The sequence below is a fragment of the Uloborus diversus genome, chromosome 6 (assembly GCF_026930045.1).
Source record: "Uloborus diversus isolate 005 chromosome 6, Udiv.v.3.1, whole genome shotgun sequence".
NCBI lineage: Eukaryota > Metazoa > Arthropoda > Arachnida > Araneae > Uloboridae > Uloborus > Uloborus diversus.
In genome coordinates, this window is record NC_072736.1 from 128,047,963 (window position 1) to 128,066,223 (window position 18,261).

Consider the following 18,261-nt stretch of genomic DNA (forward strand, 5'->3'; position numbering starts at 1 on the left):
CAATGATGTCAGAGGAAAAGACTATACTAGGGCTCTACTTTGGAAACTTTTAAACTTGAAGTCCTACTAGAGAGCGTTTTTCAATGGTGTTATCAGAAAAGGTTCAGAGGTTCCTTCTCGTTAATTTTTTCGAAATTGTAATCGCTAAAACACGCGACTGTGGATCACATTTGTTGGCGTTAGAGGCCCAGCAATTTTTTTTTTTAATTGAAGTCCCAAAAACGGAACATTACATAATCTCCCATGTTGTTGGATGGCAAGATATCCAGGGACTCTCTTCCGGTAATTTTCAGGGAATCGGAGCCTTGAAAACAAAATTTGAGGTGCTCTGTAATAATTTTGGAGGAAAGGGGAGGCTTCGACAGCGTAGCATTTAGAAGAAATTCTTATTTTCTGAGAACTAGAAAAAGGCGAATAGATGAAACAGGAGGGCGGAGAAACAGAACGTTGGAAATGTGTTAAAATGAAGTGTTCGTTATATATTATATTGTTCAGATAAGTTTTTGTAAAAGTCTTTCATAGAAACTATAAAATATTAATATTATAATATTGTTGGAGTTTTTTTTCTGCAATAGTAGATGAAAAGTAACAATTTTGTCATGAAAGTAGATGAATCTATATCTGTAGATGAATGTAGATGAATGATATATCTGTAAGTGACGAAAAAACCGTAACTTAGAAAGCAAAAAAACAAGAATAATTGGAACTTCGTAAAGTATAATCTGAGGGGTCAGATAGCTTAAAATGAGATACGTTTTTGGAAAGTTGAAATTATTTGAACAAGTACAAACAACTTTAGCAATCTTTTTTAGTTATATCTGGAGCACCTATGCTATTTATATTTAAATGCCAAACTGACTCATCACCCCCAGCTTGCTAGACACTTAATCTTTTGTTCCAGAATTATGAAGAAATGAGCCCAAAAATCAAAATTAGGATGTTTTTTCTAAATTGTGTGGTCTTAAAAATGTATTCTAGATGATCTTTGTTAATGCTAGGGTGGAAAAGGGGCCTGGGAGCGTTTTCCTCGGCATTTTTCGAAATTGAAACTTGAAAAATTTTATATTTTTTCTCTAATTACGTTAAGGAGGTTGGTATTTTAGGGTTCTTCCTGGAAATTTTTCAAAATTGTTGTTCTGAAAACGCAGTTTTAGACATTATTCGGAGATGTTAATTAGAGGAGAAATCCGCCCCCCCCCCCCCTCCCTGAAATTTGTCGAAAATGAACAATCTATGAAACGCAGCTGTGTGCCATTTTTGATATCGTTATGAAGACTGGAAATTTTTCCAAATTGGAGCTCCAAAAGCAATTTTATTTGACTTTTAATTGTGTTAGGTTTGAGTTTTCGGGTGCTTTACCCCAGTAATTATTTGAAAGGTAAGACCTTAAACGAAATTTAAGATTATTTTAAATTATATTGACGGAGGTGGAGGGGCTGAAGCTCATTAATAAAATTTTCGAAGTTAGTTGTCAAAACGCAGTTTTAGATGATAGTTGGCTATGTTACTGGGAGGAGAGGTTCGGGATCCGTCTTCAGCAATTTTCCGATAGTGAAATTCCAGAAACGCAATTTTAGATGACTAATTGACCCACGCGAAGCATTCGAGTTCAAAAGAAGAATTTTCTGATTTCAATGCAACCTCGAGATGCTATAGACCAAAGCAATGCGTAGTAAAGCAGCAAAATAAATTGAAATTTATCCTTCTGCAAAGTCAAACTTCGATTTACCCTCTTAAAATCAATGTTTTGTTTCCTGATTTTAACAACAACAGATATACAGCTTAGAATTTTGCATATTAGTTGAAACTTGGATTAAAATTCTGCTGAAAAACAAAAACCCATTAAAACGATATTTTTCGGCCCAGATTTGAACTCCCACCCTTTCCCTCATTAGCACGCTGCTTCATCCAACCAAGCCAATGTGCCTTCGCTCTCAGGTGCTATTCATTTCCAAAATTATTTGAGTGATTTGGTTTTTCCATAATGAAATTTTTAATTTCTAGCCTTATATTTTTATTTGTTTGAAATACAAACGTTTGCGGCCCCCGTCAATAAAAAAAAAACATTTTGAATTTTTTGGTAGTTCAGACTTATCTTATTTTTTGCACTTTCTTTTGTTTTAGATGTCATGTCTCCAGAACATCGCGATAAAATTTTCGTTTAATTTCGCCTTTTGTATTTAAACACTTAGAACTAGCACACTAGCAGTGGTGTGACTAGTCATGACATTTTTAAATCTCGCCTTACTCTGTTTCAACTTTTTCTCTAATTAAAATGTATTTTGGTGGCACATATATTTTTCTCTACTTAATCACTATTTTCAGGATGATATTTTTACAAAAAAAAAAAAAAAGAAAGAAAGAAAGAAAAGAAAAAGAAAAAAAGAAATTTAAAAATGCCGGCAGCCCCTATGAAGTTATGTTTATTTTTTTATTCATTTCTTACTTGACTGACGCTTGTCATAGATTTGTACTAAACACTGAATACTTTCTTTTCGTTAAAAAATGTTCGAAACGTTCGTTTCAGCGCTCCTCAGAGGCAAATCATAATGCATAACCTTGCTTGGATGTTCCTAAATAATATTCAGAGATTGCATTTGTTCAAATTTTTCAGAAAAAACTCTTTTCGACACTTTTATTCTATTTGTTCACTTATTATTTCTATTACATGTTCTTAAAATCGTAAAGGTTTCCTTTCTGCTTTTTTTTTTTTTTTTGTCATTACTAACATAAAATTGGTGAGGCCATTTCTGAAAAACTGAGCGGGGGGGGGGTAGCAAAACCCTTCTTGGTGATGGCTCTGGTGCCCCCCCCCCCAAAAAAAAAAATGTTTGGTTATGCTACGCCTCTGACTGGTACTGATTTTCGCAGACCGCGGAGTAGAGTCCATTTTCCCGCATTTCGGCAATCAAGAGTGTTTAAACAGTGAAAAAAAAGGTGAAGGTGAATTCAAGTGCACTGACCACTCCGTCTGCTCACTGCTTTTGTTGCTCATTGGGTAGAAATTCCGAAATTCCCAAAAATGGCAGATCACATTTTTGAAATCAGGTTTGAGGTAAACAATGTACGGCAAAAAGTAGCAGTGCAAGAATTTTCCGGGGGAGCTAAGCCGGTCTGAAATTTTCAGGTGAAGCTCAAGCTCCCTCAGCTCCCCCCGTTCCGACGCCTATGCTTAGAATCGACAACAGACTTAAATACGAAGACATTATCAGACCTTTCGAAAGTTTATTGGAAGACGAGGAAGTTGTAAAACCATACACAGCGACAACACCAAGACATTCCATAAAGCAAAAACAAGAACTAAATCTGCTTTATAATGAAAGATAAGAAAACTCGAAATTTATTTAGCAACTTGTCTATTCGGTGTAAATTTATTGTCGAAAGAGTTGCCTGGTGGGGTGGTTTTTTGGGAACGCTTAATAAGATCTATCAAGATGTCACTGAAAAGAGTATTAGGGAAAACTTCAGTTTTGTTTCAGGAAATGGAAGTAATTTTGATCAAGGTTGCAGCCATTATTAATTCAAGACCCCTGATATACGGTTTTAGTCATCCCCATGAGCCAGAACCACTCACACCAGGGCATTTTTTTATAGGAAGAAGATTTCTCACAAATCCTCAGGCTGTTAAAGAAATCAGCTTCTCCCTTTCCCAGCTGCTTAAATTACGGAAGTACCAAGAAGATCTCCTGAACCGCTTATGGAATAGATGGAAATCATCGTATCTTTTTGAACTAAGGTCTGCTCATCCATCTAAATCAGTGAGTGGATGTGTGAACATCGAAAAAGGCACATTCGTTTTGATACGAGACAGTAACACCTCCAGACTTTTTTGGAAGATTTGGCTGTTGTGACAGAACTGCATCCTGGACGAGATGGACGGGTCCGGCCCTGCACGTTGAGACTCTCCGATGGAACTTTCATCAGGAGACCAGTGGAACTATTATGTCCCTTAGAACTGTCTGCTTCGACATGATGGACATTTTTCGTCAACTGACGAACTTTCTGACCCCGCAGGATGTTGCAGATTGAGCATTAAAACCGTTAGTTGGCGCTTCTGTGTAGAACCAGAGGAATCCAGTTTTGATTAGATGTGAGCGAAAAGACTTCGAATGTAACGAGCTCCGTTTATTATTGTGTGTTTGTGTGAAGTTCCGTTTTCTTTTTCTGTGTAGTCAAGTGTTTGTGCAATTAAAATTTTGGAATCTAAAGGTAATGACTCATTGATTATTAAAAGGCTTAAGAAAAAAAAGCAGGTAAGAGAATTCTGTATTTGATCAGTTGCAGATTTGTTTCAGAGCTATTGATAAAACAAAAAATGCATCATGAATATTATTGATTTCATTTCAATTTATTGCTGCTCCACTCCTATTATTCATAGCGTGATGTTATATAGCCTATAGCCTTCCTGAATAAATGGAGTATTCAACACAGAAATAATTTTTCAATTCGAACCAATAATTCCTGAGATTAGCGTAGTCAAACAAACTCTTCAGCTTTATATTATTAGTACAGATTCCATGACCTATGAGTCCATAAAAAAGGATTTAACTGCAACATCTGGATAGCATAACCGGGTACAATGCAAATTGTTCTGCCTTAGTCCTGGCGATAACTTACTGCTCAATACCCAAGCTTTACCTTTTATCGATGAGTGAACCGTGCCATTGTTACTTTAGCTACCCGTTTTTGGTGGCACTTCAGATTTAATGTGATAACATCTGTCTCCTTCTTAGTTATTGTCTATTCAAGGCTGATATATGAGTCCATAACAAGGACGAAGTTAATAGCATAATGGAGCTGTCGGTAAACTGCATGATGGGGATGAGTTTTTACAGATTTTCTGATGACAAACCGACAGGCTTAACGGGAGTTGGCACCAAAAAACTTTTTAAAAAAATATTTCTTCAGTGTTTATACATTCAAGATTTTCAAATCAAGAGCATTCAAGTGACACCGAATTCGTATGTTTTTGCGTAGATTCTCAGTAACTCAATTTCGGTACTAGTGTGGAAAAAACGTATTTTCACCACCTTTTATTCATTTGCTTCTCCGGTGAGTTACCGGCCAACCAGTCAAGGGCGGCGAACGCACTCGAAGTACATAGAATTAACTACTCAACTCAATGCAGTAGACATCAATCGAAAATGAAAGGTTAGATCAAGCCCATGGAGTTCCCTGTGATTGCATTCAAAGTATAACATGCTGCCATCTAGCGATGAAAACAAAATATATATATATATATATATATATATTTCAGAGATAAAAAGTTAATTCCCCCTTTCTTATCACACTGCTACAACGTTAAATTAAATACTTATTTCGCTGGATGTAAAATGCGCAAAGAATATGTATAGGGCCGGTAGCGTAGGCGCCTACATGGGGGGAAGGGGGGAGTGTTAGAAGTTAAAACTTGCTTTTAGTACTTTTTTTTTTGCGAAAATGTAAAAACATTTCTTCTCCAACCACTAATGAATAGGTTAGTGAAAATGTCAACTTTTAATAACTCTAATCTGTACTGAAATTGGTTCCCATGCGGTGTTCCGGTGGTTTTGGTCACCGTGGGACCTCCTCCCTCCTTAGAACTTGCCAAATTTATACTTCTCCGAATATGAACCGGGGCCTTTCAAGAGACGAGACCCTGATTCCGACTAGAGGCTCACATGGCCTCTCGTCGGCCCTGAGAATATTGCATATGGTGCCTAAAGATGATGGTAAGGATTTTCGACCTACCGGTAACTACAGAGCTCTAAACCACATTACAATACCAGATAGATATTCTTTGCCTCATTTACAAGATTTTTCAAGTCAATTGCATGGTAAAGTTATTTTTTCTAAAGTAGATTTAGTTCGTGCATACCACCAAATTCCGGTCCATCCTGATGATGTCCCAAAAACCGCAATAACCACTCCTTTTGGGTTATTTGAATTCCTCTACACCCCTTTCGGGTTATCTAACGCTGCTCAAACTTTTCAAAGATTTATTGATGAAGTTTTACGAGGTTTGGACTTTACCTTTGCCTATTTAGATGACATCTTAATCGCAAGCCATTCTGAAGAAGAGCACAAGACACATCTTGAGTTGGTTCTAAAACGACTCTCAGGCTATGGCATTCGCATTAATTTGAACAAATGTCTCCTAGGTGTTTCCGAGTTATCTTTCCTAGGATATTTAGTAAATCAAAAAGGTATCAAACCACTACCAGAACGTGTTGAGCCTATTTTAAAATATCCATTGCCTACAACTGTGAAAGAACTCCAGCGTTTCCTCGGTTTGTTGAATTACTATCGCAGAAATGTTAAACATGCTGCCCATATTCAAGCGCACCTCAATGAAATGCTAAAAGGTAAAAAGAAGTGTAATTTGGAATGGACTGAGGACCAAAAGTCAGCATTCGAAGCTTGTAAAACACGGCTAACTCAGGCCACAATCTTAGCTCATCCGGACCCTGAAGCCTATTTAACGCTTTTTACAGATGCTAGTGATACAGCAGTTGGAGCTTCGCTAAATCAAGTAATGAAACTTGACAACGTACAGAGTATCGAACCTCTTGCATTTTTCTCATCAAAGTTGTCTCCGCCACAGCGAAAATGGTCTACTTACGATCGTGAACTATACGCCATTTACGCTGCCATTAAACAGTTCAAGCACATGCTCGAAGGCCGTTTGTTCACTGTTTTTACAGACCATCGTCCTCTTCGATTCGCTTTTCAACAAAAGTTGGATAAATGCTCACCGAGACAGCTACGACATTTAGATTATATTGGCCAATTTACTACCGATATTCAATTTGTAAAAGGTTCCGACAATATACCCGCTGACGTTTTGCCAAGAATTGAGGCATTAGAGCTTCCGACTATTTTGGATTATACAGCTGTGGCTGAAGCCCAAAGCAACGATACTGAGCTGCAGGACTTATTGAAATCAGACACAACCTTGAAATTTCAAAAGATGCTACTGCCTGGAACCGAAGTTCAACTTCTTTGTGACACCTCTACAAGAAATGTTCGTCCGTACCTTCCCTTGGAATTTCGTAAAGTTGCTTTTGACATGCTCCATAACCTAGCTCATACTGGCGTCAAAGCTACAGTCAAACTGCTAACATCCCGTTTCGTGTGGCCCGCAATAAAGAAAGATGTCTCAATTTGGACACGGACTTGTATCCCATGCCAAAGAGCCAAAGTATGCCGCCATACCAACAGTCTAGTCCATAACATTAAAGTTCCTGACAAGCGTTTTGAACACATCAATATTGACATCGTTGGCCCTCTCCCTCCTTCTCGAGGATAAACATATTGCCTAACTATGATTGATCGCCATACGCGTTGGGTCGAAGCTTGTCCAATCACCGACATAACTGCTGAGACGGTAGCGAGAGTGTTCTACGAAACTTGGGTAGCCCGATTTGGTATTCCCGAAATTGTCACATCCGACCAAGGGAGACAATTCGAATCCCATTTATTTAACAACTTACTGAAATTATTAGGAATTAAACAATCTCATACTACTGCATATCACCCAATGTCAAACGGACTAATTGAAAATTGGCACCGCACAATGAAATCATCTTTAAAAGCTCATTTAACTGATCGTTGGACAGAGGTTTTACCAACAGTGTTGCTGGGAATGCGATCTGCATTCCGTGATACAATAAAAGCTACAACAGCTGAGCTAGTCTACGGCACTGCCTTAAAGCTACCTGGTGAATTCCTCGCACCTACTCCAAAGGACTTTAGCGCTGCCGAGTTCGTCCAACAATTAAAAGAGACTATGCAGAAGTCTTCTCCAGTCCCCACAAGCAATCATGACACCAAGTACCAATCTTTTATCGCCTTAGATGTCAAGAAATGCAGTCAAGTCTTCGTACGACATGATGCCGTACAACCCCCACTGAAACCGCCGTATGATGGACCTTTCCCAGTTGTTGAGAGAACGGACAAGGTTTTCGAGCTGCAGATTGATGGAAAACATAAATTCATTTCCATTGATCGCCTAAAGCCAGCTTTCATTCTGAACGATTCGGAAAAACATTATTACCAGAACTTGACCAAAGACTCCGACCTGACTCCTGAGACTTGCTGCAAGACACCAATGGAACAAGCCCCGAATGAGAAAGTGGACCCTTGTGAAGTTAAACGCACTCGTGCTGGGAGACAAGTCCGCTTCCCCGCACGTTTCAGAACCTAATGTTCCACTAGGAGGGGGGTACTGCGGTGTCAGCTTTTCTAATCAAAAGAACTGAACTGAATTGAACTCGAACTTGTTTTAACTGCAACTGTACGCGCATGCATTTGTTTTACTCGCGCGTTCTCTGTTCTCCCAATGCTCGCGGAGAGAATTCAAATCTGATAGTCGTTCCTTAAAATGTATAAGTAAAGTGTATATAAATCTCAATTTTCGTAATAAAATGACAAAAAGAATCATCTGTATTCTTGTCACAGCTTACACTTTAAGCAGGTACTTGACTTCATCGAAACATCAGTACCTGTAATATAATACAAATACAATACAAATACAAATGTGACCACCAGCAACAGGCTCTGGGCCCAGCTAGGCTGGTCCTAGTCAATTAATTAGTCCCCAATGAAGATCAATGGCCCTCTTAAAGCTATCCACTCCCTTGCTCATTACCGCCTCTTCCGGTAAGCTATTCCAAGTGCCCACGACCCTGCTAAAGTAGTAGTTTTTCCTGATTTCCAAGTTAGCCTGAGATTTAAATAGCTTAAAACAATGACCCCTTGTCCTGCTTTCCCCGCAAAAATTTAATCCATTTACATCTTTCATTTTGATAAATTTAAATAACTGAATCATGTCCCCTCTGACTCTCCTTTGCTCCAGGCTATACATGTTAAGCCTATTAAGTCTGGTATCATAATCTAAATCTGAGAGTCCCCTTACTAATTTAGTTACTCTTCTTTGAACCCTTTCCAATACAAAAATATCTTTCTTCAGATAAGGCGACCAAAACTGAACAGCATACTCCAAATGAGGTCTTACTAAACTCCTATATAAAGGCAGAAGAACTTTCTTAGATTTGTTTGAAATAGATCTATTGATAAACCCAAGCATTTTGTTGGCTTTGTTACTAGCAATACCCAAGTAACACTGAAACGTTACGTCATCGTTACATCATGTTGCAATTAGTTGAAACATCGTTACCGTTTCCCACACAACGTGATATCACGTTGCTTTATCGATTCGTTACAAAAAGCGTAATTTTGAAACGTTACATCACGTTGCAAATTTCTTAAATTTGTAACGTTGACAAACAGTTGCAAAAGAAACGTTACTTATCGTTACTTTTCGTTGCTCCTTGCCTCGTCTTCGGCAACCTCCGAATCCTAGTGGCCATTTTCAGTAAACAACTTCTGGCTTGCTATGCCACCATTGTTTGCAGCTTCGCAATCGCGATTTCTCATCACTTTTAGCGGTAAGTACTTTGTATTATTGTTAGTGTATTATTGTTGATATTATTTTATTAATTAAAAAAAAAGTGTTATTACATATTTTTATGAAGTTAATGAACCGCCGTTGGTCGGAGTTTGAGTATTTTTCCCACCGTACTTTTATTTATAATATTGTTTGAAAGAATAATATTAGATGTTTTTATTTGAGTATTTATTTATTGATTTCTTAAAAAGAGGCTGAAGCTTGGGGATATGTTCCATTAATAAGCTATAAAAGCGATAAATGAAACCATTTTTTACTCATTTAATCGGTTTTTTGCAGAATGATTTTGACGAAATAATTGTAGCAATTTTTTGAAAAAATTTTTGTCATATAACTGAAATTATCTTTAGTAATAATACTTCAAATTTTTGTTAAAGCACTGATGTAAGAGGATTTTTTCAAAACTTTCATGCTTTTCGAAAAATATTTCTGGAGTTCTTTAGTAATAATAATAATTATTTTTTCAAGGATTTATTTATGAAAAAGGTTTTTATTTAATTTGCAGTAATATCGTTAATTTGACTATTAATAGAACTCTAATTGATGTAAATTCGGCTATGCTATGTTATGCTCTGTTTATTTTTAAAGGTCAGGAATGCTCTTACAAAATATTGTAAATGAAGCAACAGTGTGAGAATACTCGAACGCCTTTAAACGGAATGAGACATTTTATAAATTAAAAAAAAGGAAAAAAAAAACAAAGATTTTATAAAAGTATATTAACACTAATTGCATTAACAAAAAATACAGAATACTTACTGTATCAAAAATTAAGGGTTCAATGAACACACCTCCATTCTTACCAAGGAAAAAAAAAACTTTATTCAAGCTTTGAAAAAAAAAAAATCCTAATACAACGTTTAAAAGCAACGTGATGTAACGTGATAAATAAAGGTTGATGTAACGCTTCAAAAACCGTTGATGTAACGTTACTGAAACCGTTGATGTAACGTTACTAAAAACGTTGCTTTTGCGTTTTGCGCAACGAGACATATATTCGCTCTATCAACGTTACCAGACATCACGTTACCAGTAACGTGATGTCAACGATTCAGAGCAACGTGATGTAACGTGATTTATGTTACTTGGGAAACTGCACTGTTGACTAAACTTGAAGTCCTGATTTATAAAGATACCCAGATCCATAACATTTTCTGCCTGATTTATGACTGAACCCTGTAAACGATATCTCATACGCTTATTTCCATGACCTAAGTGTAGCACTTGACATTTCCCTACATTAACTGCCATACCCCATTTATCTGCCCACTTAGTAATATGATCTAAGTCCTCTTGCAGCTGTTTTACTTGTTCTTCATTTTCGACAATCCCCATAACTTTTACATCATCAGCAAAACAATTCATGCTTCCAGAAATATTTTCATTGATGTCATTCATAAATATAATAAACAAAAGAGGCCCTAAAACTGATCCCTGAGGAACCCCACTTAAAACATCACTCCAATTAGAATGATTTCCTCTCACAACTACTCTTTGCTTCCTACCAGTGAGCCAATTTCTAACCCAAAGTAAAGTTTTTCCTCCTATTCCTATGTCAGCTAACTTGCTGAGAAGAGCAACATGCGGTACCTTGTCAAAAGCTTTTTGAAAATCAATATAAACAACATCCACACATTTTTTGTTATCTAAAGCTGAGGTAACCTTGTCGTAGAAATGCAACAAATTAGTAGTACAGGATTTACTTTTCCTGAAACCATACTGCAAACTAAGTCTCTAAGAACTTCATAATCTTAATTTTGATCAAAGTTTCGAAAATCTTACAAATCACCGAAGTCAAACTTACAGGTCTATAATTCCCAGCAATACCTTTAGACCCCTTCTTGAAGAGTGGCGTTATGTTAGCCAGTTTCCAGTCCTCTGGCACCGTCCCCGAGTTATAAAAGAAGCATTGAAAATATTCAAAATAACATCCACTAGTTCCTCTGCACATTCAACTAAAATTTTTGGATAAATATTATCTGGTCCCGGAGCTTTAGTTGCTTTAATCTTTTTCAAATGAAATAAAACCTCCTCCCTGGAAAATACAAAATCCTCAAGCTGTATAACAGCGTGTGTCTTGTTAGTGTCAACTGTTGAGATACAGTTATCGTTAAACACACTGGAAAAAAAGTTGCAATATCCCTATCGTTTTGGATTAAATTTCCATACTCATCAACCAAAGGCCCAATTTGACTGTTTCGAGCTTTCCCAGAATTAGCGTAAGCAAAAAATCTGTTAGGGTTCCCATCAATGTCATCTGCCAGCCTTTGCTCCAATTCCCTTTTCTGAATCCGTACCAAATACTTAAAATTTCGCCTTGCCTTACCATACTGGAGCCTCTCCGCACTCTGACCAGTTTCTTTAAACTGACGAAAAGTGGCTTGCTTATAATTAAGAGCTTCTTTTGTCTCCCTGGAGAACCACATGGGCCAAATTTTGGTACTAACACCTTTTCTCCTAAATAACATAGTCCCCAACCGTTTTAGCAAGTTTATCCTTAAATTCTGTCCACTGCTTATCTACGTCGCTATTTTCCAATCCTGACGAAAAAACCTCTTTCAAGCTCTGCCTAAGTGCAACAAAATTAGTGTTTCTGAAATTGGGCACAAACCTAAAATTATCATCTTTGCACACTTCAAATTTAACCCGGAACCTAATGCTGTTATGATCACTATCTCCAATATGCTCCCCTACACACAACCCCTGAACAAAACTACCTATGTCACAAAAAACTAGATCCAAAATCTCCTCCTCTCGAGTTCCCTGAGTTACAACTTGATCTAAGAAACAGTCACCAATTACTTTTAAAAATTCCTCTTCTTTGCCATTACCAGGATAAAAATTATTCCAATCTATACCCGGAAAATTGAAATCCCCCATTATGATAACGGATCCCTTACTGGACATGTCACTAATAATACGGTACATCTGTTCATCTTGTCCCTGGTTTGAATTAGGTGGCCTATAAATGTTTCCAAAGCGTAGCTTTTTGCCCTTACTGCTTATCAACTCCAGCCAAACCATATCAATATCAGTAGGCTTATCATTTATGACCAATTCATCAGAGCATTTTTTTAACATAGGAACTACGCGACATCAATGTCGCGTAGTGAAAAAATTCTGTCGCGCATAAGATGCAAAATCAAACCACTGGGCGACATAGGAAAATCCAAGATTAGTTCACCCATTTTTGTAAACAGTTTTCAAATCTTTGTAAAACCTTAGGAAGCCCCTCGTCTTCTTTATAATAAAACCGCTGACTCGTACTTGCCGAAAGAAAGCTTTTTTTCCTTGTGGAAAGGCCTTGTCCGTAGACGGGCCACCCTGGGTCACCTCGCACTCTGCCACAGATTAAACAATAGGAACGCTGACTTGGGACAGCAAAAGTAGTTCGGTTTCAGGCCCTGGTTTGGTTTGCTTATCTTTTTCGCAACGCCCATGGCTTTCTCCGATCAGTCTGCTCCCCTGAGGGAAGCACACTGTATCGGAGAAAGCCAAGACTGGGAGAAAGCCATGCAACACCAGAGGGAACCTCGGGAAAGTTTCATTCGTCAACAATGATGAGTAGCCATTATAAACCTTTCTCGAAATCGTCCCACTCTCATTTGTAGGAATGGTTTTGAGGGAAGGCCATATCAAGGCCCTGGGCCATATAGCGAAAGAAAAGTGACACCATGGGATAATGAGAGAAGTGGCTGTCCGCAACGGAGCCATTGTAGACAGTAGACAGTACCACATTTTTACAATGTGCCAGTGCCAGGGGCTCCTGCAGGAGGCTTGTGAGTTTCTGAGGTTGCATAACACATATCTTTTATTGGTGTTCATAGCAAACTTTTTCTTCCTCAAATTAGGGGGAAAATCTTTCAAAAAATCGAAATACAGAAGAAAAAATTCAACACACTCCTAAAATGATAAGTAAGTTGTATTGCATTTTTTTGAAATGCGTTTTATTTTTACAATTTTGTGCCTTACACCTTATTTTGGTATCCCATCTAAATATTACGTTTAGACAAAAATAGCATCGAATAAATAACATATTGTCGTTTTGCATACTCCTTGTGTTTGCAGTAGTCCTGTAGTTTGTCATAGGGTTATTGAGCAATCACGAATAGCTTATTATCCTCATTTCAACACAGGGCCGCGCCAAGCCTGATCGGCGCCGTCGTGCAAATGTCTTTTGAGCGCCCTTATGCTCTGGCGTTCGAGAAAAATGTAGTTAACACTAGGAGGGAGGTTTTGTAGAGAAATATAAAATGGGAAAAAAACTTCTGGCATTTAGTTTATAAAAACATAATGCGTGAATATTTAATTTCGCAATATAATGTACGTTTTTACTTCATATCTCGAAATTATTCCGAGTTCAGCAGCTCCTCTGCTATGCTAATAATGTGTTTCGGAAGAAGAAAATATTTTAATCTCTAAGTTAAAGCCACTTTGAATATCTATCTAAATCTCTAAGTGATAAACAATTAACAAAACTTTTATGCCTGTCAAAAGATGACAACAGGAGCAGTAGTGCAACTAGAAAATAGTTTTTTTTTTTTCGGGGGAGGGGGGACAATATGAAAAAAATCTCAATTTTAATAAGAGGGGTCCGGGGTTTCTCCCCGGGAAAATTTTTTAACTTGTAGTTTGAAAAACACAATTTTAGACCGTCTTTGGTGGTGTTATGGAGGAAAAAGGTTCTAGGGGCTCCACGGAAATTTATAGAAGTTGAACCCTTTAAACGTAATTATAGGCCATATTTATTGACGTTAGAATAAGGGATGGAATTCTGAAATTCTACCCGATCGGGTTTTTTTACAGACAGAAATCAATTCCTTTTATTTCCTAAAATTTTTCGAAATTGAACTTCTAAAAACGCAATTGTAGCCAACTTTGAAGATTTTTACAAGGTAGGAATTCTAAAGCTTCCCCCTGGAAAAAGTTTCAAAATTAAAGCCCTAAAAACCTAGGCTGTATTGTATGATATTCAGAGAAGTGGTTCAGAGGCTATTCTAACTAAAAGTTTTGGTAAGTCATGTTTGAAAAACCTAATGTTTGATTACATTAAACGAAGGAGGTTCGAAGGACCTTGCTCGAATATTTTCTTAAATTGAAGTCTTAAAAACGTGAATGTAAGACCATATTTGGTAACATTTGGACTGGCAATCATTCGAAATTGAAGTTCTAAGAACGCAATTTGAACTGATTTTCGAATGCAGTTTTAAGCAATGTTGTTTCAAATTCGTGAGCTTTCGCAAATTTTTTCGAAATTGAAGATCTGGAAACGAAATTTGAGATGGTTCGTAATGCTGTGGGGGGGGGGGGGGAGGATTCAGAGGAGTAGCATTTTGAAAACTTTCTTATTTTCAAGCCAACCAGAAAAAAAAATAACAACAAAGAAAAAAGAAAAGAAATAGGACGGAGTGGGAGTAGTTGATCACTTAGCTGAAACTATTGAGAATTTTTAACTGCAAGATTTCTTTTTAAAAGTATTAAGTTTTAAAAGAAATTAAAGCTTTACCCCAACATCCTTATTCTTCAAGTATTGAAATCACTTTGCTTTCCAAAAATGCGTTACCCCCCCCCCCCCTAATGGTAAATATTTTTGAAAAACATTCAACTAAGCATTCTGTAGGGGAGGGGGCACGGAGCGGTGCAACCAGAAGGGTCCCTCTTTCTTTAAATTAATACATAAATAGTTGAAGAAAAATGCTCAACCTTGTGACATGACAGACATAGCGTAATAACATTCATGGCTCCGCACATGAAGGAAAATGCTAATGTATGCATTTATTAGCATGATGTGCTTTCAGTGTAAAAGATTGCGCTTTTGAGTAGCATGTTTAGACACAACAAGGCAATAATTTTTCTTTTAGATATGCAGCAAGGAGGATTGCTTGTTTTAATGAGCAGTATAATTTCACTGCTACTTTTATTCCGAAAAGTTCAATTTTAATTTTTTACTTGGCAATTTTTTCCTTCATTTGGAGCATTTTTGATTGGTAGAGCTCGGCGCCTTTTTGACTCTGGCGCCGTCGTGCTCCGCACGACCTTGCACATAGGGACGGCCCTGTTTCAACACAACTGATGCTGCTTTGATTTTTCAGATTTCTTTGACGACAATTGTTTTTAATATTTATTTAGAGAGAGAAATTTTCTTCGTCATAGTTACAAATCTTCTGCGGTTTGATTTTATTCATATTTATTATAGGCCTTAACTCAAGCAAACTTTATATTAAAAAAAGTTTTTTCTGGGTGTAAAAACTTGGGTGTTATGTTTTTTCATCAAAAAACGCCTATATAGATTAACTTAAACAGCGAAACGTCATCTAATCGTCTTTAATATTTACAGATTATTAATACCCATCTTTAAGTTTGATAAGAAATTAAAATGCATAACGTTACACGCTGTAAATAATCTTTATGCTTAGTGTACTGGTGGATATCGGCCATAAAAATCTTAATATTTATTACCAGAACCTACTTACCATTTATTTTTTTATGGATATGCCTCTTGCTACCTATTGTAAAAAATCACCAGTACCACCACGGGTGCTAATTTCTGGACCATTCCGTTCCATTTGAATAAACAAGAAGCCCAACGAGTAGGGTTCTATTGCAATTCGTGATTGCGAACTATATATTTTTTTTCACAATCACGACTTGCCACGAATTTGTCCGCTGTGTCCCGGAAACTCACAACTCTTAGGCAGGATTATGGATCACAACAAAATAAAATACTTTCAAGAAATTGAAATAAAAAAGAAAGAAAGAAACGAAGGATTTGAAAAGTGTAACCTATTCCGAAGTGCAGCGAAGCCTTGAAAAATTCGGGTTTTTAACGCAAATAATTCCCACCATAGTGAAGTTTGAGAATTGAAAAAAATTTCATAGAGAGCAGAAAAATCTGCATTTCCCAGCGATAAAAACTGTTAATATGAGTGGGTAATTTTTCACCCCCATATTCGGGAATTTAATGTGAGACGCTTTTTGGAGACTTCATTTCATACTATCTAGAGGTGATTAATTTATATTTTTTTTTGATTAATTTCCTTTTGTTAATGCCTTAAAATTTTTATTAGCTAATTAATTTAAAGCTGTTTATCGTGCATTAATAACTAGTTTTAATTGAAATAGTAATAATTAATATAATTAACAGCTAAAGCTTCTTGTTCAGTATTCCCCCATTTTTAAAGTTCATCCCGTCTTGGACCCCCGCCCCCTTAACAAAATTCTAGCTACTTGCTTGCGGCTCTGACCATATGTTTTAGAAATATTAACAAAACTGCAGGGCCGAATTTAGCTCCATGCCACCCCAAGGCAGATTTGAAATTTGCCGCCCCCTCCCCCTAAAAGAAGAAAAAATTCTTTCACTCAAAAACACGAAAAAAAGGGTTCTATAAATTTAGACTGTCAAGCTTATTACGAAATGATGACGTTTCACATTCAGGGGCGCCCCGATGGGATGTCACAGTAATCTCCCCAAAAATTCCGTGTTCCTCAAATTTTGCTGACGATTCGGCAAATTTGGAGATAATATTGCAGCATAGAAATTGGTAAAATTAAAGTTTTCCTAAACCCAAAAATTTTAGTTCGACGCGCCTCTGTTTATATTATTTAATTTTGTACATCTTTCATGGCTCAAGTACTGCTCTTGGGCAGGTTATTAAACGATTCATATGAGACCAATTTCAATAATATTTACAGTATGTATATTTATTTATAATTAACAATTAATAGAGCATGGTTATTATTTTTTCATGGTAATATAGTTTCATAAAACATGTTTTCTTTCATTCTTTGAAGTTTTAAAACACTTCCTTATAATGAACGCAAATGGAATACTGAAAAATGATATAGACATGAGTTGGGGAAGTAAACAGAAAGCGATATTTGTCTCGAATGCTGCATGTTAATATGTTTCACTTCACATAAGACAGCAAATTTATTTTCGGAATTAATTAACAAACTTCTTTGTTATTTTATTATTTGTCATCGTTTACTTAAAAATACTTTTTGATTTTAGAGAAAAAAAAAAGAACAGGGGAAAAAACGATTACTTTCCGAATTAAGTCTGTTTGTTTTTTAAAAAAAGTTACGTATTAGTGCTCTTGTGATCGCAACTGTTTTGATGTCAAAACTCTAGCTTAGATATTTAACATCGATATAGCTGAATCTTTGATGTGCACTAAACTTGAATGTCTTGTGTGTTAACCATTTTATCAGTTGTCATCTTTTTTTATAACAGCATCTTTACAATGATTTTTTTTTTCATCTACAAATCAACGATTTGAATATTTTCCTCTGTTATTACGTCCACTCACTTAGTATTTCATTAGTAATTGTTACTGGATTACATTGCAAAGAGTCCAAAGTTTCCGCTTTTGAAAACTGTCCACTTGAAAAAAATATATCACGTATAAAAATTAAAAATAAAATTATTTTCATTAGGTGTGTGAAATTAATCATTATTAAATTAATGTCTGCGTTTTTAAGGTTTCAACTTCGAAAAATGGGGGCGGGGGGGGGGGGGGGGTCGCAACAGAGCGCTTAATATTACGAAAGACAGTTAAATGCATTTCAAAGATTCCAAATCAGAAAAACTATCTTGGATGGGCCCTCAAATCTCTCCTCCCTCTAACATCATCAAAAAGAGCGTCTAAAACTGCATTCTTAGAGCTACAATTTCGAAAAATAGACAAGTGAGCGCCATCAAACCTCTTCTCCCCAAACATTACCAAAGATCGTCTGAAATGCGTTTTTAAGACTACGAATTCGAAAATTTTCCGGGGGGAAAACCCCCGGATCCCCTTTACTTCGGAGTTAAT